Source organism: Xyrauchen texanus, chromosome 14 (genome assembly GCF_025860055.1).
Source record: "Xyrauchen texanus isolate HMW12.3.18 chromosome 14, RBS_HiC_50CHRs, whole genome shotgun sequence".
Lineage (NCBI taxonomy): Eukaryota > Metazoa > Chordata > Actinopteri > Cypriniformes > Catostomidae > Xyrauchen > Xyrauchen texanus.
This window is the reverse complement of record NC_068289.1, coordinates 25,470,235-25,494,859: the sequence shown is the minus strand read 5'-3', so window position 1 is coordinate 25,494,859 and position 24,625 is coordinate 25,470,235. Positions and strand designations below refer to the sequence as shown.

General features: G+C 42.6%; 1 pseudogene; it reads right to left on the bottom strand.

Moving 5' to 3' along the window:
• LOC127654567 (parathyroid hormone 2 receptor-like) overlaps positions 1–24,625 on the bottom strand; it is a 125,259-nt pseudogene that overhangs the window by 22,826 nt on the left and 77,808 nt on the right.

Below are 24,625 nucleotides of genomic sequence, written 5' to 3'. Positions count from 1 at the left end.
CACAATCTATCACATTGCTTTTTCGGTGTGCTAACACTGCAACTAGATGTGTTTCAACCTCTCCATCTCTGGAAGCCCGCCTTCCCTTTCCAACGACGTCGTCACTTCATCTCAACTTCTGCCAGCATCAAACCCATGGGGAGTAAACAACCAGCAAACCCGGATCTTCACCCATATCTCATTCACTCAGGAGATCTCTCTCAATCGCATTGCACGACCCGGCGCGGAAGGAGCACGCACCCCGCGAATCCTGCAAAATCATCGGCCCAGGCAGCAGCCAGCTTCCATCAGAAATAAGCTAAGTCATTTTTATATCCATCAAATGCATTCAGATCTAGTCATGGGTCTAGACCTTCCGTTGCCATGCTACCTGTTCATCACAAAGTTGCAACGCTGCCTGTTCATCATAACGCATTCGCATCAACATCATGTACAGTCAATGCTTATCATACGGGCTCTCATTACTTCATTCAGTAAGATTCCCCCATTTTGCGGCCGCCTTCGCCCAAATCACGTAACGGGCGCATTCCAATCCAATTCATCATCCCTATGCCCTACTCACTAGGAAGACCGAGCCCATGATGTGAGCATTCCGAGGGAGCATGACATCACAGTTTCACCTGATGATGTGCGCCCCCCCTTCCCGAGCACAAACCATGCAAATTACATACCCAACTTAAATGGCTGTATCTACTGGCTCCCCTGGAGTATGGACACAGTTGTAGTATCTTTTGAAAGAACTGGATCATCTCTTTTGGGGGTAGTATACTACTTTCTCTCTTTTTGGGGGTAGGCTCCTTGCCCCTGCCTCCTATCATCCGGGTACAACTCCCTCGGACTGCCGGACGGGACCTACACCAAAGAGAGAGACATCACCTCCCGTTTTACATCTATCAAATAATGGCATCTCAAACTTCACTCAAGCCTGTGTGTCTTCCCGATAGAAATGGAAGTGGAGCGTAGTTCTAGCGGGAAGACCAGCAGGTGTACATAACAACATCATTAGCTGGGTAACTCCTAGCCAATCGCACGTAAGGCAATGCTTTATAAGTCCGCTCACAATAGATCACATTGCTGTTTCGGTGTGCTAACACTGCAACCTCCACCTCCCCACCACCACCAGTTGAGCCCTGTACCGCAGGGGGGTAGGCTCCTCGCCCCTGCCTCCTATCTCCGGCAGGACAAGACTGTTCTGGGTACAACTCCCTCGGACTGCCGGACGGCGCCTACACCAAAGAGAGAGACATCACCTCCCGTTTTACATCTATCAAATAATGGCATCTCAAACTTCACTCAAGCCTGCGTGTCTTCCCGATAGAAATGACTATTACTGCACCTTCCTAAACACCTTTAACACAACAGTCGTATGACATTAGTGGGACAGAATGGATTTGTTGCAATGGATGTGCAAATTAGGTCAATTCTGACTGCTGTAAATGGCAATAGAGATTTATTTGTGAAATACAGTGGACATGTACTAAAATTGCAAATAAAATGTACACTGTTGATCTTCTACAAGCAGAATAAATAAAAACAATTGTTGCAGTATAGTTGAGATATGGCCAATGTTTTCCAATGTTTAAAAAAATTTAAAATAATAATAGTTATGTCACTCCATTAATATTCAATATATTACCACCCCCCACGTCTTTCTTACTCACCCCAATGGTTGTCAGAATAGGGACCTGGTAGATCCATTTGATGTTTCCTGCACTTAGCTCCCAGCATCTGCAGAGATAAAGACAGAGAGAAATGGTAAAAGAAACGTCTAGGTTACGAATGTAACCTCCGTTCCCCGATGGAGGGAACGAGACGATGTGTCAGAGAAGCGACACTTGGGGTCTCTCTTGAGCACCGAATATACCTCTGATCTATGAAAAAAGGCCAATGAGAAGTTGACAGCTAGCGATTTCTCTCCAATGGGTTATGTTCTCAGTGCGAGAACATAGCTGAGGCAGCATTGCGGTCGCGGCTTCTTTTGTCATGAGAGAAAGCCACTTCAGCCGCCCCCGCGCCTCGCTATTATTTGCATAGAGTTCATTCAGGATTTTTCTGAGGAGCCGGAAATGGTCCGGCCACTACAGCGGCTCGGCTCAGTGACGTGGCCGGGAAGGACACAATGTCTCGTTCCCTCCATCGGGGAACAGAGGTTACATTCGTAACCTAGACGTTCCCCTTCTGTCGCTCTCTCGACATTGTGTCAGAGAAGCGACACTAGGGGTCCAATTTAAATCACGCCATGCGCTGAACCCTGTACGTGGTCTGACACAGGAGCGGGCAGGTGTTTCACGTGCCAGACGACCGGCTGTATCAGACTGCACGTACTCTTCCCCAATGCCCCACCAAAGTCATCGGAATCCTTTTGGTTACCCTGACAGGGGAACAAGGCGACGCTTGCCAACCTGGGAACGGGCCAAGCCTGGCTGGGCCTCTTTTCTCTCTATGTTTCTCGCATAGAGAAATAGACAGCCGGGGCCCTTACACGCACTGAGGGAAGGTGGTCTTACCCAATTTCCTATTCTTTCAGGGGGAAAAGACCCTGCGGAGACCACCCCTACCCAGCTGGGGAGGTAAGTTGGTGAATACATCACATGTGTTTTTAGGCGACACGTGGGAGTGGCGTGGTGGTAAATCCAGCCTCAGCGAGGGGGAGTTGCTACAACACGGCGACCGGAGGACAGCCGGAACTGCCTAAGGAAAATGGCCTGAATGTGATAAGCCAATGAAATGGCATCTACTACCCAGTGGGAAAGCCTCTGTTTGGAGACAGAATTTCCTTTCCGCTGTCCCCCAAAGCATACAAAGAACTGCTTAGAGTGTCTAAAGCTCTGCATGCGCTTGCAGGTCCCTGACCCTCTTGACTGCGCACCTCTGTGGGTCTTCAGCCGGGAAGAACACCAATCTGCAAACAAGCATCGCTTCAGGGAGTAGAGCTGCCTGGTGGAAGGGGCTCTGGCTTGGTTGATCATGTCTACGACAGTAGGTGGTAGGCCTGAGAAAGAAGGTCCTTCCTCAGGGGAATTCGCCAGGGAGGGGCTGTCGCGAGGAGTATGAGGTCCGAGAATCAGGCCTGGGTGGGCCAATATGGAGCCACTAGTGTGACTTGCTCCTCGTCCTCCCTGACCTTGCACAGCACCTGTGCAAGAAGGCTCACTGGTGGAAATGTGTCCCTGCGGGCCAGCTGTGCACCAGTGCGTCTGCCCCGAGGGGAGCCTCTGTTCGGGCATACCAGAGCGGGCAGTGGGAGGTCTCTCAGGAGGCAAGCAGGTCTACCTGGGCCTTGCTGAATCGTTCCCAAATCAGCTGGACCAACTGGGGGTGAAGCCTCCACTCTTCACTGGGCAAGCGTTGTCGTGACAGCAACAACGAGTACCACATTGAGTTTGCCGGGGATGTGAGTGGCACATGGAACCTGAGTCGCTGCTGGTTCCAAAGGAGGAGACGACGGGCGAGTCGTGACATGTGGCGGGAGCATACGCCGCCTTGCCGTTTTATGTACGCTACCGCAGTGGTGATGTCTGACCTGATTAGGACATGCTTGTCTCGAATTAATGGGAGAAACTTCCGCAGGGCAAAGAAAACAGTCAACAACTCTAGGTAACTGATATGCCAGCGCAGTGGGGGCCCTCTCCAAAGGCCCGCAGCTGCGTGCCCTTTGCAAACGGCGATATTGAGCACTTGGCCAGACTGAAGCAAAACTAAGGAGTCAAAATGATCATTTTATACATCAATTACCATAGAATGATGAACAGATTTTGATGATCCTCATTAAGGGGCTTAAATATCTCATGATTATATGTGGGAACTGCAGTCAGTTAGGATATCATAAAGTGTATCATTTGATAGTCCACACTTCCATACCTCTTTTCGAACCGTGCTTCCAAGCATTCATATAGTGAATCTCTGCTCTCTTCCTAACAAAATGGACGAATTACTTCTCCTCACTTGCAAAAATAAGGACTTTGTAAATTCTGCTGCATTGTGCTTCACAGAAGCCTGGCAGAGTGAAGCCATTCCGGACAGTGCATTACATGTTCTGGGTTTCCAGCTGAACGGATCACACTGAAGAGTTAACAGGGAAAACGAGATGCGGTGGAACATGTTTATAAGGCTGACGAATTTTGGTGTAAAGATGTACCAATGCTGAAGAAGATGTGCTGTCCTAATTTAGAGATGCTCTTTGTAAACTGTAAGCCTTTCTACTTGCCAGCTTTTGCTGCACAGCAACAAATGGCTGATCAGATCAGACACGGCGCAACAACACTTATTATTCTTGGAGATTATAAAAAGGCAAATCTCACATGTAAACTACCCAAATACAGACAGCACATTAAATGCCTCACCAGAGACAGAAATACACTGGATCATTGCTACACAAAAATAAAGGATACTTATTGCTCTTTCCCACATCCTCCTGTCAATGGATCACCAGCTTTCTGACAGACAGGCAGCAGCTACTGAGAATGTGGAAATTCACCTCCAGCACATGCACAATCAGCACTGGTTCCCCCAGGTTTGTGTGCTATCCCCACTAATCTTCTCCCTCTACACAAATGACTGCACTGCCAAGGACCACTTTGTTAAGCTCCTGAAGTTTGTAGAAAACACTACAGTCTTCAGCCTCATCCAAGATGACGATGAGTCTGCATACAGAAGGAGGTTGAACAGCAGGCTGTCTGGTGCTGAACACGCTTAAAACAGTGGAGATGATAGTGGACATTAGGAGGAACAGCCCAACATTAACCCCGCTCACCATAATGAACAGAACTGTGGCAGCAGTGGATTCATTCAGGTTCATGGGCACTACCATTTCACAGTACCTGAAGTGGGAGACCCACATTGTCTCCATTTTGAAAAAGGCCCAGCAGAGGTTATACTTCTTTTGCCAGTTGAGGAAGTTCAACCTGCCACAGGTGCTTCTGATACAGTTCTACTCAGCAGACACTGAGTCTGTCCTTTGTACTTCTATAACTGTCTGGTTTGGTTCAGCTATCAAGTCAGTGATCAGAAGACTTCAAAGGATAGTTCGCACTGCTGCAAGGATTATTAGCACTCCCCTACCCACCCTGCTACAACTGTACACATCCAGAGTGACTAAAAGGGCTGGTAAAATCCCTCTTGACCTCATTCACCCAGCACACTTCCTCTTCGAGCTGTGGCCCTCTGACCAGTGCTACAGAGCACCAGAACAGCCAGGTACAGGAACAGTTTTTTTCCCCTCAGGCCATCCACCTAATGAACAGATAATACTGCCCTCAAATACTTTCCTTTGGTCAATACAACCATGTGCAATATTCAATTCATCCATTCCTACTTATATCCATATTTAATTTATATTCTTTAACATATCTTACCTCTTCTTCAATACATTACAAAACCTGCACATAACTGTATATAAAATATTTTAACAACATTATTGCACTATTGTACATTTCTCTTTATTATCTGTTATATCATATTTTTTATGTCACTATATGTATATATGTTTAAATGTATATGTTTGTATGTACAGTACATCCAGAGAGCATTCACAGCACTTCACTTTTTCCACATTTTGTTATATTACAGCCTTACTCCAAAATTGATTAAATTAATTTAAATTCAAATTCATATACAAACAATACCCCATAATGACAATGTGAAAGAAGTTTGTTTGAAATCTTTGCAAATTTATTAAAAATAAAAAACAATCACATACGTTCCCTTTACAAAAGGCTTCACTTTGATGTTGCGCTGCTAAGTTTCTGTTTCTGTGTGTTTCACACACCCTGTCAAAACTTTCTTTCCTCTGTTAGGAGATAGAATCAGTTAGGCAGTGTGCAGTGAATGTTGTTCTATTTTTCTCAGGGCAGAAGAGGACCTCTTCGCCTCTGTTGATAGCGCAATGTCTCCTCTACTTCTCCCCCGAGTCGCCCAGTCCCCCCCCCCCCCCTCCCCCTCGGCAGGGGCTGAACGTAGAAACGCAAATGCGCCTGCATGCGTTTCCTTCTGCTAAAGTTCTTATTACAGAACCAGCTAACTGCCAGTTTGCTTCAGTTCTGGATTTTCTGTAGAAAGAACTGTCAGCGGGCACTTGCCTCGCCACTGCCAGGCTGTATATGGCCACTGCGGTTTGCCACGGCTTGGTGGGCGGGGTGCCCTCAAAGAGGCATCCTCATTATTGCCCGGGCCTACGAGGCGCGTGGTCAAGCTTCGCCAGTAGGTTTCAGGGCGCACTCTACCAGAGGGCACTCCTCCTCTAAAACCTTGGCTAGAGGTCTCCCTCTGCAGCAAGTTTGTGATGCGGCAGGTTGTCCTCTCTGCACACATTCATTAGATTTTTATAGTTTGGATGTTTTGCCACTCCGGGCTCTTATGCTCTTGAGTCGACATCTCAAGCTCATGTCTGGACAAGTTTGTGATGCGGCAGGCTGGTCCTCTCCGCTCACATTCATCAGTCTTTATGACAAGTTTGTGTTGCGATAGGGTTCTCTTCACATACATTCATCGAACTTTGTGGGCTAGAAGCTTTGCTACTCCGGGCTCTTATGCCCTTGAGTCGACATCTCAGCCCATGCCTAAACAAGTTTGTGATGCGGCAGGTTGTCCCCTCCGCACACATTCGTTGGACTTTTTTAGTTTGGATGTTTTGCCACTCCGGGCTCTTATGCCCTTGAGTCGACATCTCAGCTCATACCTGAACAAGATTGTGATGCGGCAGGCTGATCCTCTCCGCTCACATTCATCAGTTTTCATGACAAATTTGTGTTGTGATAGGGTTCTCTTCGCACACATTCATCGAACTTTATGGGCTAGATGCTTTGCTACTCCGGACTCTTATGTCCTTGAGTCGACATCTCAGCTCATGCCTGAACAAGTTTGTGATGCGGCAGGCTGGTCCTCTCCACACACATTCATCAAAATTGAATGGTTTAGATGTTTATGCTACTCCGGGCTCTTATGCCCTTGAGTCGACATCTCAGCTCATACCTGAACAAGTTTGTGATGCGGCAGGCTGGTCCTCTCCGCTCACATTCATCAGTTTTATGGCAAGTTTGTGTTGCGATAGGGTTCTCTTCGCACACATTCATCGAACTTTATGGGCTAGATGCTTTGCTACTCCGGACTCTTATGTCCTTGAGTCGACATCTCAGCTCATGCCTGAACAAGTTTGTGATGCGGCAGGCTGGTCCTCTCCACACACATTCATCAAAATTGAATGGTTTAGATGTTTATGCTACTCCGGGCTCTTATGCCCTTGAGTCGACATCTCAAGCTCATGTCTGAGACCTCTCGCTTTTTGTGAGTACACTGCACAACCGTAGGGGTCCGGACAGGCCCAAGCGCGGCGGCGTGGGTATTGCGTTCCTCGTAGCGCTTAGCAGCGCAACATCAAAGTGAAGCCTTTTGTAAAGGGAACGCCTCGGGTTACATGTGTAACCCTTGTTCCCTGAAAAAGGCGGAACGAGATGTTGCGCTGCTTTGCCGCACTGGGACGTCCCAGGACTGCTCTTCAAAAGAAGTATCTGACGACACCTGGTGACGTATCCATTTATAGCCTGGCCTCAGGTGCATCTAATGATTACATCAACCGAGGCTATAAATTCCGGTCAATGTTCATTGACGTGTTCCACACATTATTTCAGCTCGGCTCACAGCGAAAGCTGTTCCCCGTAGCGCTTAGCAGCACAACATCTCGTTCCGCCTTTTTCAGGGAACAAGGGTTACACATGTAACCCGAGACGTTTTCACAGCCTTTGTTCAATACTTCTTTGAAAGACCTTTGGCACCAATTACAGCCTCAAGTCTTTTTGTGTATGATGCTACAACCTTGGAACACCGATTTTTGGGCAGTTTCTCCCATTCTTCTTTGCTGGAGCTCTCAAGCTCCATCAGGTTGGATGGGGAGCATCGGTGCACAGCCATTTTCAGATCTCTCCAGAGATTTTCTATAGGGTTCAAGTCTGGGCTCTGGCTGGGCCCCTCAAGGACATTCACAGAGTTGTCCCGTAGCCACTCCATTGTTATCTTGGCTGTGTGCTTAGGGTCGTTGTCCTGTTGTAAGATGAACAGGTTTTCATCAAGGATGTCTTAGTACATTGCTGCATTCATCTTTCCTTAGGTCCTGACTAGTCTCCCAGTTCCTCCCGCTGAAAAACATCCCCACAGCATGATGCTGCCACCACCATGCTTCACTGTAGGGATGGTATTGGCCAGGTGATGAGTGGTGCATAGTTTCCTCCAGACATGACGCTTACCATTCAGGCCAAAGAGTTCAATCTTTTGTTTCTCATGGTCTGAGAGTCCTTCAGGTACCTTTTAGCAAACTCCAGGCAGTCTGTCATGTGACATCTGGCCACTACCATACAGGACTGATTGGTGGAGTGCTGCAGAGATGGTTGTTCTTCTGGAAGTTTCTCCTCTCTTCAAAGAGAAACGCTGGAGCTCTGTCAGAGTGACCATTGGGTTCTTGGTCACCACCCTGACTAAGGCCCTTCTCCTCTGATCGCTCAGTTTGGCCGGGCGGCCAGCTCTAGGAAGAGTCCTGGTGGTTCCAAAGTTCTTCCATTTATGGTGATGGAGGCCACTGTACTCAATGGGACCTTCAACACTGCAGAAATGTTTCTGTACCCTTCCCCAGATCTGTGTCTGGTCTACAGACAATTCCTTGGACTTCATGTCTTGGTTTGTGCTCTGACATGCACTGTTAACTGTGGGACCTTATATAGACAGGTGTGTGCCTTTCCAAATCATGTCCAATCAACTGAATTTACCACAGGTGGACACCAATCAAGTTGTAGAAACATCTCATGGATGATCAGTGGAAAAAGGATGCACCTGAGCTAAATTTTGAGTGTAATGGCAAAGGCTGTGAATACTTCTGTACATGTGATTTTTTCGGTTTTTATTTTTAATAAATTTGCAAAGATTTCAATCAAACTTCTTTCACGTTGACATTATGGGGTATTGTTTGTAGAATTTTGAGGAAAATAATGAATTTAATCCATTTTGGAATATGTAGGCATAATAAGGCTGTAACAAAATGTGCAAAAAGTGAAGTGCTGCGAATACTTTCCAGACGCACTGTATGTAAATATGTTGCATTCTCTTGAACAGGAAGCTTCTGACACCATGACAAATTCCTTGTGTGTGTAAGCATACTTGGCAATGAAGCTCATTCTGATTCTGATAAAGGAACAAAGGAAGGCATTCCACTTTCCTGAGTGTTGTTGCTGCTGATACGTGAATTCTGAAAAGGACTCATTAAAATAAGACTGAATCATTACCTTTTATATAACCATAGTAAAATAAAATTAGCTGCACAGTAGAGACAACAACAAGGCAACAATAAATAAACTTGCATTGCTTAGCTGGGTGTGGGTAAACATGTCTGACAATGGGGCAAAATCCATATGAAGGTAGTCATGTACTCCATGAAATGCTATGAGGCTTATTGCTTGTATAATATCAGCTGCAAGAGTAATATGATAAAAACATCTATGTTCCATCTACTTTACTTACTGTATATGTACTTATATTTTACTTTTTGCATTAAACATTTTCAATCTGCTTGGAAACAATAGCTGTTGTCAAGCCATTTCAAAGCAAATACATCCTTTTTGAGATATATATGGAATATCTAACAACCACATAACATTTGTATTATTCATTTGGCAGCCACTTTACATGACTTACAATGCCTTTAAGATAATTGGTATATGAGTTTTCTGGGAATTGAACCTCTGACCTTGACATTGTTAGTAGAGCTTGGCAATACCTGTCATCTTTTCAGCACATATTCATATTTAGATTTTATGGAATGTCCCCATCACTCAGAACTGACAAATGTCTGGATACTTAACTAAGCACTGAAATATAACAAGCTTGAATTCTCACTTGGTGCCTACCTTAATCTAAGCCTTTCATTTGCATTTTCCTCTAGTTGAGTAGAAGATAAAATAGACATAAAAGGAAAGCTGTGGTTGAATCAAATGGTTTCATTTCCCCCAAATGCTTAGGCATTTCTTGGGATTTTGTGCAGATTTAATAATCTACAATATAGAAAGAGTTTATTTATAGAAGTCAAAACAAGTTTTCATTCACAGAGATTTAACAATTCTTGAATTTAAGTTATGTGCCTTTGCTTTTTCTCAAATAAACAAGAACATTTTCAATTAATGGAGTTCCACAGTTTATTATGTCTAATTCATTTTCATAAAATATTCAATATATTGAAAAGAAATGATTATCCTTTTTTGTGTTTTCATCACATTGATCTTTATTGACTGTACTTAGTTAATCAGGCTATTGTGTAGTTATGTTTAGTATGGAAATTACAGAGTAATTTTTCTGCAAGTGCATATGACCAGAAATAACCAGTATTGAAATATTGAATGTTTTCATAGCTTAATTAGATTAAATAGAGCTGTTTAGGCTGTAGTCCAAAAACCATGAAGATAATTAGCATTTTTGGATTTATGACTAAAATAAGGTCTGTGGTAAACATTACTTGAAGATATTTTGACATTTTCTTCTACAACATAACTTACACAGTCACACCTCAAATGTGAATTTTGAAGCTTCCGTGTTTTAGCAACATACATTTTTTAAAACATGTTTACATAGACCTTATTTTTCTTATTAATTAAAAAAAGAACATGATTAAAACCCATAGGATAATACAGAGGGAACCCATAGAGAATTAGCCTTCTGAGTTCGCCTACAAATTGATGTCATGGCTGAACAGCTTAATGACAGATTCTACAACATAAAGATCCACTCAACTTATTTAATTGGAATAAGCAGCATTCCAAGTGTGCTTATATTTTGTTACAATTCTATGTAGCAACAAACATCCACAATATCAAGGGTCAAGAATTGGCTGTTTAGCATAGCACAGTAAAACCCTGTTGGTAGATGCTGTAACTACACCATTCTGTAGCAAAAAGCATCTTTCCCCATTGATGGTCATTCAAAAGTAGTCATGTTTTCTGATTATTTTTATTAATTTTTTTATTATAATTGTTTTGCAAGAAGCATGTAAATCACAAATATTTCTTTCAATTATAGATGTTTTCCAGGGAAAAAGCATTTTGTGTCGAAGATATCAAAGCTCAACATAGTTGCTATTAAAGGGATTGGCCGGAATATGTTCTTGTGGTGCCATTAACCAATCAGCATATTCAAAATGTCAGGACATCACGCATGCAGCTCCAGAGTAATTGGTCACATGCGATTTATAGCTCTGGTGATTGGCTCCAAAAAGAACAGAGCACCATTGAGCAAAGATGGCAGCAAACAGGTTGTGTACTTCAGCACATAAGCAGCCGATCAGCCATAAAGATAAAGTGGGAATGCTAACAGTGCAATACCATCTAGAATAATAGTATCTACTGACTATTTAGTAGAAGTAGAGGTATGACAATGTACAAGATTTAAGAACGAGACGCTTTCGCTTCTTTTTTCAATACATAATATTTTAGTACTGCTGAGGAGGTTTTTCAGTTCTGAAACATATGTCTAGATAGCACATAAAAGTCTTCAAAAGATCATGTAATATAAGATTTATTATGATATGAACTCTTTAAATGTTAAAAGTGTCAGTCCCCACATCTAAAAACAAAGCTTTATGTTGATAACAAATGTGTAGAGTCCCCTGAGATACAGTGTGTTGTTGCTTCAAGACATTTGCTTTTGTATGATCACTAACAGCCTGCAAGCTGCATGCATACAAATTGTGCTCTCAAGGGGATTAATGCAATGGCATTCAGCAAGTGTTTGAAAGAACACAATGAAAAGTTAATGCCTTAGACATGGTCTAACACCATTCAGAGATCATAACATCATTTTTAAAGATACTTAAACTCTAGCTCCGGTGATAACCTTGAACATCACAGATGCCCAGATGTTTCAGATTATACAAGAACACAAACATTTCCAAGACCAACACTAACTCACTTGCTACTGAGCTAGAAGCCCTGGGTTGCCAATTCATCAATGGGGGACTAAGATCTTAATGAGGAATATATTTAAGATTGATGATATATTTAATAATATACAGTGTATATATATGAAGAGATGTCACCTTGCATCCGCCAGCATTGCCCTGACAACTGCCCATGCTGCAACAAAGAGAGCAGGAACACCTAAAATGACAAAAAAGAAAAGAAAATGATCTGTTTTTTAAGCAATGTAAATTAAAATTATGGTTAAGGGAGTGGCAAAATTACAAGACAATAATGTCACAATAACAAAACAATATATTTGTATTATCTGTCTCTATGTTGCCATTATGCAACTTAAGAGTGCTGTATTTGTGAGGTCATTTGCCAGCATTTAGCTTGACAAATAATTTTATGAGAATGCGTTAATTAAATTTTTTGTGACCATGCTAGGCGCAGTGCAACAGCATATGTAATTATCCTGAGAGCGCTGTTTATATTTAGAATTGTATTTATGGGGGGGCCTAGGTAGCTCAGCAAGTAAAGACGCTGACTATCACACCTGGAGTCACAAGTTCGAATACAGGGTGTGCTGAGTGACTCCAGTCAGGCTTCCTAAGCAACCAATTGGCCCAATTAGTAGGGTGGGTAGAGTCATGTTGGGTTAACCTCCTCATGGTCACCATAATATGGTTCTCGCTCTTGGTGCGGCATGTGGTGAGTTGGGCGTGGATGCCGCGGAGAATAGCATGGATCCTCCATGCACGGTAGGTCTCCGCAGTAACATGCTTAACAAGCCACGTGATAACCACGTGTTGGTGGTGTAGTGGGTTAAAGCACATAACTGTTAGAAGATTGCCGGTTCGATCCACACAGCCACCACCATTGTGTCCTTGAGAAAGGCACTTTACTCCTGGTTGCTCCGGGGGGATTGTCCCTGCAATAAGTGCACTGTAATTTGCTTTGTATAAAAGCGTCTGCCAAATGCATAAATGTAATGTAAATGTAAGATGCACGGATTGACGGTTTCAGATGCAGAGTCAACTGAGATTCATCCTCCACCACCCGGATTGAGGTCACATTCATTTTGAGTCACTACGCAACCATTGGGACTAGAGCGCATTGGGAATTGGGCATTCCAAATTGAGGTGGTTATATAAGATTTTTTTTTACCACTTCCATATTTTTAATTATATTTTTTTTAATTTGAAGTGTAATTTCAATCAGTTGCACAAAAGAATGTAAGTCTAGATTTCAGTTCTTCTAATTCAATGCATACAGTCAGCCAATTTACACTACCAACATTTTATGAATATGCTCTTTTTTTTATATCACTGGTTCTTGACAGGGAATGAACTATATAATATGATGCAGATGTTCAATAACCGGAGAACTGTAATGCACACACAAGACGAGACAGTCACAATGTTGGAGTAAAACTGCTTTATTAAACAGAGCAGGCAACAGTACAAAAAGGGCAAATCCAGTGAAGAGTAGTCAAGGAGGGCGTGAGGTCAAAGCCAGGGAATCGGAGTATATCAAAGGGGCAAATCCACAGAAGAGTAGTCGAGGGGAGCGTTGGGGTCGAAGCCGGGGAATCGGAGTATATCAAAGGGGCAAATCCACAGAAGAGTAGTCGAGGGGAGCGTTGGGTCGAAGCCGGGGAATCGGAGTATATCAAAGGGGACGAGACAAGCGAGAGGAAAAGACAGGGGAAGCTAGGGGAACACTAGAGCTGGCAAAGCGAAGGGGTAAACTAAACAATAACCAACAAGAGTGAAGCGAAAGGGCAGCGTATATATAGGGGAAAACGAACAGTGCAGGTGAGACTAATAATCTAGTGATTAGAACGAGTAGCGGTGAAACTAATACTCTGATGATTGTGAGCTAGCGAGAGCCAGAGGGGGCGGGTGCAGGTGAAACTAATAACAGAGAACATGAACGCTAACAAGGGGACTGTGGAGTTAAATAAGAGACGAAAGTAAAACTTACGGAAGACCAAAAGGGACAAAATGGGCAAAGAAGAGGTAAGGGCAAAACGAGACAAGGTGAATGTTACAAGAACCTCAGAATTAAACTGCATTTTTTTTAGTTTTCATGGAAGCAAGCATGACTCTGATTTTAACCTGCAATGCCTTTCCAGGTGTTTGTGAGCCCCTGCAAAGAGGAGCTTGTTTTCTCCTTTTCAGTAGCATGTTTTTTTTTTTTTTTCTATAAAAGGACACAGAGCAGGAAGAACATCAAATTATTTATTTTTCTGTCTGGCAGGAATTGAAAAAAGATGATAAAACTACACTGAATATTTCTGTTCAGGCAAAATCTCCAAATAACTGAGATAACTGGTTTGCTTGAATTCACAAAAAGTCACTAATTCACAAAAAACCACTAATAAAAATTATGTCATCGTTTACTTTAGTTTACTTAACATTTGAAACCTATATAACTTTCTTTCTTCAGAAGTGTTTTGAAGAATGTTCATGCAGCTTTTCTCCATGCAACGAAAACATACAGTGATCAGGGGCTGTCAAGCTCAAAAAGGACAATAAAGCACCACAACAGTAGTCTACATGACTTTTTCAGGTCTTCTTAAACCATACAATAGCTCTGTGTGTGGAACAGACAACAATTTAAGCTGTTTTTCTTTGAAAATCTTGCCCTTTGCCGTAGCTCACGCCGTACACTCTCCAGGAGGTAGGTGTATGTGTGTCAATGTCAACAATCAAGAGAAGACTTCACCAGAGTGGATACAGAGGGTTCACCACAAGATGTAAACCATTGGTGAGCCTCAAAAACAGGAAGGCCAGATTAGAGTTTGCCAAACAACATCTAAAAAAGCCTTCGCAGTTCTGGAACAGCATCCTATGGACAGATGAGACAAAGATCAACTTGTACCAGAGTGATGGGAAGAGAAGAGTATGGAGAAGGAAAGGAACTGCTCATGATCCAAAGCATACCACCTCATCAGTGAAGCATGGTGGTGGTAGTGTCATTGCGTGGGCATGTATGGCTGCCAATGGAACTGGTTCTCTTGTATTTATTGATGAAGTGACTGCTGACAAAAGCAGCAGGATGAATTCTGAAGTGTTTCGGGCAATATTATCTGCTCATATTCAGCCAAATGCTTCAGAACTCATTGGACGGCGCTTCACAGTACAGATGGACAATGACCCGAAGCATACTGCGAAAGCAACCAAAGAGTTTTTTAAGGGAAAGAAGTGGAATGTTATGCAATGGCCAAGTCAATCATCTGACCTGAATCCAATTGAGCATGCATTTCACTTGCTGAAGACAAAACTGAAGGGAAAATGCCCCAAGAACAAGCAGGAACTGAAGACAGTTGTAGTAGAGGCCTGGCAGAGCATCACCAGGGATGAAACCCAGCGTCTGGTGATGTCTATGCGTTCCAGACTTCAGGCTGTAATTGACTGCAAAGGATTTGCAACCAAGTATTAAAAAGTGAAAGTTTGATTTATGATTGTTAATCTGTCCTATTACTTTTGGTCCCTTAAAAAGTGGGAGGCACATATACAAACTGTTGTAATTCCTACACCGTTCACCTGATTTGGATGTAAATACCCTTCAAATTAAAGCTGAAAGTCTGCAGTTAAAGCACATCTTGTTCGTTTCATTTCAAATCCATTGTGGTGGTGTATAGAGCCAAAAAGATTAGAATTGTGACGATGTCCCAATATTTATGGACCTGACTGTATGTACAATGCAATACCATATCAACATCAAACATCGACAAGGCTAAGAACATCAGCCTACAGCCCAGCATTTTGTCCATATTTCAAGGGATACTGATTGTAAAGGTGATCACACAATGGGTGTGAAGGATGATTACGAAGGACATGTTGGCCATTTGCTTGGATGACGCTGGTGACTTTTGAGAGCTTTTTTTTTTTTACCTCGGCTTGCTGCGGAGACCAGGCCTCCAGTCCTCGGTGTCGCCTGATGCCGGTGGCCAGGAGAGAGGTCATTGTAAGTGGTGTGCGAGGAAGCGGAAGCGTGGCAAGAGGGCAGGGGTCCAAGCTTGGCTAAAAACAACCCCTAGCCGGCTGGCTCTCCATCTAGCCTGCTCTCAAATGTTTGCTCCCTGGACAATAAATTGGACTACATCTGACTCCAGCAGACTACGCAGCGTGAGTTTAGTGACTGCTGCGTCTTTATTTTCACGGATACGTGAATCAGCGACAGAGTTCCGGACGCCGCCATTCAGCTAGATTGGCTCGCCTGGTTTCGTGTCTACAGAAATGCAGCCCTGTGCGGTAAGACTCGTGGTGGTGGCTTGTGTGTTTACATCAACATGGAATGGTGCAAGAACTCTATGCTTGTCACTAGCTACTGCTCATGGCTTGTTTAGCTTGTGACTGTTAGATGCAGACCTTTTTATTTACCACGGGAATTCACCACTGTCAAAATAACGAGTTTACATTCCCCCCAGCACTAATGTTAAGAAAGCACTCGGTGAAATGTATGGGGCTATTAGCGAATTGCAGAACGCTCACCCTGAATGACTGTTTATTGTCGCCGGAGATTTCAACCATGCGAATCTCAAGACAGTGCTCCCTAAATTCCATCAGTATGTGGACTTTGCAACGAGAGGGGCGAACACGCTTGATCTTGTTTACACAAACATCCCAGGCACATACCGGCGGCCCGCCCCCACCTCAGCTATTCAGACCACATCTCTGTTATGCTAATTCAGCATACAGACCGCTCGTCAGGCGCACAAAACCGCTTCAGAAGCAGGTGAAAACCTGGCCAGCAGGAGCCATCTCTGCTCTTCAGGACTGTTTTGAGTGTACTGACTAGCAGATATTCAGGGAGACTGCAACATATGGCAACTCTACCAACTTGGAGGAATACACAGCATCAGTGATCAGCTACATCATCAAGTGCATTGATGGTGTCATTTTCTCCAAGACCATCACCACACGCTCCAACCAGAAGCCGTGGATGACTGCTGAGGACCCAAGACTCTGCCTTCAGAGCAGGTGACAAGACAGCCCTAAGAACATCGAGGGCCAAACTGTCCCGGGCCATCAGAGAGGCAAAGCTCGCACACGCACAGATAATCCTCAGTCACTTCCAGGACAGCAGCGACATGTGGCGGATGTGGCAGGGCATCCAGGCCATCACCAACTACAGGACAATATCAGTTGTCTGTGACAAAGATGCCTCCCTTCCAGATGCGCTAAATGACTTCTACGCTTGGTTTGAGGCACAGAACGACATGGTGGCGAGATAGACCACCCCTCCTCCCAACGACCAGGTGCTCTGTCTTATCACGGCTGATGTGAAGAAAACTCTATGTACAGTCAACCCACGGAAGGCTGCTGGACCAGACAACATTCCTGGAAAAGTGCTCAGAGGATGTGCAGACCAGCTGGAAGATGTTAGACATATTCAACGGCTCACTGAGCAACGCCATCGTTCCAATGTGCTTCAAGGCCACCACCATCGTCCCCATGCCAAAGAAGTCTTCAGTGTCCTGCCTCAACGACTACCGTCCCATCACTCTCACACCCATCATCATGAAGTGCTTCGAGAGGCTCGTCATGAGGCACATTAAGACCCAGCTGACTTCAAGAACAATCGCATTCTTGTGGTAAGAAATGCTAGCGCACTGCAACGAATACAATTAAACAGAACGCAGGTGTCTCGAGATGCATTTTTAAATCTTTGATACATGAGATCTAAAAAACACAGTGCTCCTGCACGAGACACTAAATAGGCTAAATAACAAAACGTGGCAAAACGACCCTTCGTCTAGTGCATATTTATATAGAAAAACAAATGGTAGCCACTTAGGTGGGGGTCTTTGGCCATTATATCTTGCTATTTTATCAGTTTCTCAGCTTAAGCAATGGGTTTTAAAACGATTTGCCAGGAAAGTAGTTAAATTTGGAAATGTGTCAATAAAATAGAATGTTGTTTTTTAATAGCCAGGAATGTTTTTCCAATAATATAACACAGTGCTGTATGGTTTCTATGTATTCATTACACCCTGTCACTAGTCCTTTTGGACTAAGAAAACCACTTAAATTTTTGAAATCTGCTGATTTTAAAATTCAAATTTAAGGTAAAATTTTACATTTAGTTTCTCAACCCTGTTTACAGCCCTATTGCTTAGTAAATTTTAGATTTTCTATTACATAATAGATACTATTCAATTGTTATCTGCCACTCTGACCAATACATTAAACTGAGTTTTAAGTATGGCTCTGCTCAGTCAGTTTGCTGTTCAGGGTTTTTAATAGGATCAGTCACAACGTACCTGTGTTCAAACAGGAATTAACAAGAAGTCATGTAATGAGACCTTGTTAGATTCCTCCGTAGGAGGGAATCTATTGTAATTGATGGTTTTATTAGATTCCTCCGTAGGAGGGAATCTATTGTAATTGATGGTTTTATTATTATTATTAGATTCCTCCGTAGGAGGGAATCTATTGTAATTGATGGTTTTATTAGATTCCTCCGTAGGAGGGAATCTATTGTAATTGATGGTTTTATTATTATTATTATTATTATTATTATTATTAGATTCCTCCGTAGGAGGAATCTATTGTAATTGATGGTTTTATTATTATTATTATTATTATTATTATTATTATTATTCTTCTTCTCCTTGAGCCCCAATAGCTCAAAAAGTCACTGGTCAAAAATTTTCTAAATTGGCACATTGATACTCCATGCCAACGGGTACCCCCAAACCAAGAATGGCCCACATTCGCCCATAGGTGGCGCTACAGGCCACGCCCAAAAAACAAAATTCAAAGTGATACAATTTCCACGCCATTTATCCAAATCTTCTGAAATTTGGTGTACATGCCTCATTCCTCATGGGGAACAAAAAGCCTCTAGAACCCATAACTTCCGCCATGATGGATTTTCCCGTACGTTGAAAATTTGCGAAAACCTACAAAACTCTTCTTCTCCTGAACCGTAGCTCCAATTGACTTGAAATTTGGTACACATGTGTAGAATGGACATCCTTGAAAGCGTTACTTAGGAAAAATGAATACGATACAAAATGGCTGAAAGGGGCGTGTTTATGTAAATGTCCAAATTTTAACAATATATACGTGTCAATAAATCAAATGTAATTTTGACTGATGGTTTTTCAAACCTAACATGCTTAAAGATGACATCACTCTGAAGTACTGTGCAAAGAATGGCCATGCCAAAATTCCCATTTTCTGGTCAAAAATGTTCTAATTTGGTAAATTAATAGTACAGGCCAACAGGAATCCACAAACCAAGAATGACCGACATACGCCACTAGGGGGCACTACAGGACAAGCCAAAATTCCCATTTTCTGGTCAAAAATGTTCTAATTCGGTACAAGAATAGTACAGGCCAACAGGAATCCACAAACCAAGAATGACCGACATTCAGCCACTAGGGGCACTACAGGACAAGCCAAAATTCCCATTTTCTGGTCAAAAATTTTCTAATTTGGTACTTTGATACTACAGGCCAACAGGAACCCACATACCAAGTGTGGCCCACATTAAGCCCTTAGGGAGCTACAGGCTACTCCAAAATTTCATTTTCTGGTCAAAAATGTTCTAATTTGGTACATTGATACTACTGGCCAACAGGAACCCACAAACAAAGAATGGCCAACATTCAGCCCCTAGGGGGCACTAGAGGCCACTGCCGAAATTCCCATTTTATGGTCAAAAATGTTCTAATTTGGTACATTGATACTACAGGTCAACAGGAACCCTCAAACCAAGAATGGCCAACATTCACCCCTAGGGGCGCTACAGGTAATTCCCAAAAGTCCCATTTTCTGGTCAAATATTTTCTAATTATGTACATTGATACTACAGGCCAACAGGAACCCACAAACCAAGAATGACCCACATTTGCCCATAGGAGGCGCTACAGGCCACGCCCCAAAAAATATTTTCAAAGTGATACCATTTCCACGCCATTTAACCAATTCTTTTGAATCTTGGTGTACATGCCTCATTTCTCATTGGGAACAAAAACGCCTCAAGGATCCATAAGGTATGATGGATTTTCCTGTAGACTGAAAATGTTTCGTTTAGGATTCAGACAGAAATACATGTTTTTGGATTCATCCATTGAGAGGGTTTAACCCCAACCCTCTACTGATCAATTTGAAATGATTTGCCATTTTGAGGAGGAATCCGCATTGCTGCTTGCAGCTATATTTATTATTCTTCTTCTCCTTGAGCCCCAATAGCTCAAAAAGTCACTGGTCAAAAATTTTCTAAATTGGCACATTGATACTCCATGCCAACGGTACCCCCAAACCAAGAATGGCCCACATTCGCCCATAGGTGGCGCTACAGGCCACGCCCAAAAAACAAAATTCAAAGTGATACAATTTCCACGCCATTTGTCCAAATCTTCTGAAATTTGGTGTACATGCCTCATTCCTCATGGGGAACAAAAAAGCCTCAAGAACCCATAACTTCCGCCATGATGGATTTTCCCGTACGTTGAAAATTTGCGAAAACCTACAAAACTCTTCTTCTCCTGAACCGTAGCTCAATTGACTTGAAATTTGGTACACATGTGTAGAATGGACATCCTTGAAAGCGTTACTTAGGAAAAATGAATACGATACAAAATGGCTGAAAGGGCGTGTTTATGTAAATGTCCAAATTTTAACAATATATACGTGTCAATAAATCAAATGTAATTTTGACTGATGGTTTTCAAACCTAACATGCTTAAAGATGACATCACTCTGAAGTACTGTGCAAAGAATGGCCATGCCAAAATTCCCATTTTCTGGTCAAAAATGTTCTAATTTGGTAAATTAATAGTACAGGCCAACAGGAATCCACAAACCAAGAATGACCGACATACGCCACTAGGGGGCACTACAGGACAAGCCAAAATTCCCATTTTCTGGTCAAAAATGTTCTAATTCGGTACAAGAATAGTACAGGCCAACAGGAATCCACAAACCAAGAATGACCGACATTAAGCCACTAGGGAGCACTACAGGACAAGCCAAAATTCCCATTTTCTGGTCAAAAATTTTCTAATTTGGTACTTTGATACTACAGGCCAACAGGAACCCACATACCAAGTGTGGCCCACATTAAGCCCTTAGAGGCGCTACAGGCTACTCCAAAATTTAGTTTTCTGGTCAAAAGCGTTCTAATTTGGTACATTGATACTGCAGGTCAACAGGAACCCTCAAACCAAGAATGGCCAACATTAAGCCCCTAGGGAGCACTACAGGCCATGCCGAAATTCCCATTTTCTGGTCAAAAATGTTCTAATTTGGTACATTAATAGTACAGGCCAAAAGGAATCCACAAACCAAGAATGACCGACATTCACCACTAGGTGGCGCTAGAGGCCAAGCCGAAATTCCCATTTTCTGGTCAAAAAAGTTATAATTTGGTACATTGATACTACAGGCCAACAGGAACCCACAAACCAAGTATGGCCCACATTCAGCCATTAGAGAGCTACAGGCCACTCCCAAAATTTCGTTTTCTGGTCAAAAATTTTCTAATATGGTACATTGATACTACTGGCCAACAGGAACCCACAAACAAAGAATGGCCAACATTAAGCCCCTAGGGAGCACTAGAGGCCACGCTGAAATTCCCATTTTATGGTCAAAAATGTTCTAATTTGGTACATTGATACTACAGGTCAACAGGAACCCTCAAACCAAGAATGGCCAACATTCACCCCTAGGGAGCTACAGGTAATTCCCAAAAGTCCCATTTTCTGGTCAAATATTTTCTAATTATGTACATTGATACTACAGGCCAACAGGAACCCACAAACCAAGAATGACCCACATTTGCCCATAGGAGGCGCTACAGGCCACGCCCCAAAAAATATTTTCAAAGTGATACCATTTCCACGCCATTTAACCAATTCTTTTGAATCTTGGTGTACATGCCTCATTTCTCATTGGGAACAAAAACGCCTCAAGGATCCATAAGGTATGATGGATTTTCCTGTAGACTGAAAATGTTTAGTTTAGGATTCAGACAGAAATACATGTTTTTGGATTCATCCATTGAGAGGGTTTAACCCCAACACTCTACTGATCAATTTGAAATGATTTGCCATTTTGAGGAGGAATCCGCATTGCTGCTTGCAGCTATATTTATTATTATTATTATTATTATTATTATTATTATTATTCTTCTTCTTCTCCTTGAGCCCCAATAGCTCAAAAAGTCACTGGTCAAAAATTTTCTAAATTGGCACATTGATACTCCATGCCAACGGGTACCCCCAAACCAAGAATGGCCCACATTAGCCCATAGGTGGCCTACAGGCCACGCCCAAAAAAACAAAATTCAAAGTGATACAATTTCCACGCCATTTGTCCAAATCTTCTGAAATTTGGTGTACATGCCTCATTCCTCATGGGGAACAAAAAGCCTCAAGAACCCATAACTTCCGCCATGATGGATTTTCCCGTACGTTGAAAATTTGCGAAAACCTACAAAACTCTTCTTCTCCTGAACCGTAGCTCCAATTGACTTGAAATTTGGTACACATGTGTAGAATGGACATCCTTGAAAGCGTTACTTAGGAAAAATGAATACGATACAAAATGGCTGAAAGGGCGTGTTTATGTAAATGTCCAAATTTTAACAATATATACGTGTCAATAAATCAAATGTAATTTTGACTGATGGTTTTCAAACCTAACATGCTTAAAGATGACATCACTCTGAAGTACTGTGCAAAGAATGGCCATGCCAAAATTCCCATTTTCTGGTCAAAAATGTTCTAATTTGGTAAATTAATAGTACAGGCCAACAGGAATCCACAAACCAAGAATGACCGACATACGCCACTAGGGGCACTACAGGACAAGCCAAAATTCCCATTTTCTGGTCAAAAATGTTCTAATTCGGTACAAGAATAGTACAGGCCAACAGGAATCCACAAACCAAGAATGACCGACATTAAGCCACTAGGGAGCACTACAGGACAAGCCAAAATTCCCATTTTCTGGTCAAAAATTTTCTAATTTGGTACTTTGATACTACAGGCCAACAGGAACCCACATACCAAGTGTGGCCCACATTAAGCCCTTAGGGAGCTACAGGCTACTCCAAAATTTCGTTTTCTGGTCAAAAGCGTTCTAATTTGGTACATTGATACTGCAGGTCAACAGGAACCCTCAAACCAAGAATGGCCAACATTAAGCCCTAGGGAGCACTACAGGCCATGCCGAAATTCCCATTTTCTGGTCAAAAATGTTCTAATTTGGTACATTAATAGTACAGGCCAAAAGGAATCCACAAACCAAGAATGACCGACATTCACCACTAGGTGAGCTAGAGGCCAAGCCGAAATTCCCATTTTCTGGTCAAAAAGTTATAATTTGGTACATTGATACTACAGGCCAACAGGAACCCACAAACCAAGTATGGCCCACATTAAGCCATTAGAGAGCTACAGGCCACTCCCAAAATTTCGTTTTCTGGTCAAAAATTTTCTAATATGGTACATTGATACTACTGGCCAACAGGAACCCACAAACAAAGAATGGCCAACATTAAGCCCCTAGGGAGCACTAGAGGCCACTTGAAATTCCCATTTTATGGTCAAAAATGTTCTAATTTGGTACATTGATACTACAGGTCAACAGGAACCCTCAAACCAAGAATGGCCAACATTCACCCCTAGGGAGCTACAGGTAATTCCCAAAAGTCCCATTTTCTGGTCAAATATTTTCTAATTATGTACATTGATACTACAGGCCAACAGGAACCCACAAACCAAGAATGACCCACATTTGCCCATAGGAGGCTACAGGCCACGCCCCAAAAAATATTTTCAAAGTGATACCATTTCCACGCCATTTAACCAATTCTTTTGAATCTTGGTGTACATGCCTCATTTCTCATTGGGAACAAAAACGCCTCAAGGATCCATAAGGTATGATGGATTTTCCTGTAGACTGAAAATGTTTAGTTTAGGATTCAGACAGAAATACATGTTTTTGGATTCATCCATTGAGAGGGTTTAACCCCAACCCTCTACTGATCAATTTGAAATGATTTGCCATTTTGAGGAGGAATCCGCATTGCTGCTTGCAGCTATATTTATTATTATTATTATTATTATTATTCTTCTCCTTGAGCCCCAATAGCTCAAAAGTCACTGGTCAAAAGTTTTCTAAATTGGCACATTGATAGTCCATGCCAGCGGGTACCCCCAAACCAAGAATGGTCAACATTCAGCCCATAGGTGGCGCTACAGGCCACGCCCAAAAAACAAAATTCAAAGTGATACCATTTCCGCCATTTGTCCAAATCTTCTGAAACTTGGTGTACATGCCTCATTTCTCATGGGGAACAAAAAAGCCTCAAGAACCCATAACTTCCGCCATGATGGATTTTCCGTACGTTGAAAATTTGCGAAAACCTACAAAACTCTTCTTCTCCTGAACCGTAGCTCCAATTGACTTGAAATTTGGTACACATGTGTAGAATTGAAGTCTTTGAAAGCGTTACTTAGGAAAAATGAATCACGATACAAAATGGCTGAAAGAGCGTGTTTATGTAAATGTCCAAATTTTAACAATATATACGTGTCAATAAATCAAATGTAATTTTGACTGATGGTTTTCAAACCTAACATGCTTCAAGATGACATCACTCTGAAGTACTGCGTAAAGAATGGCCAACATTAAGCCCCTAGGGAGCTACAGGCCATGCCGAAA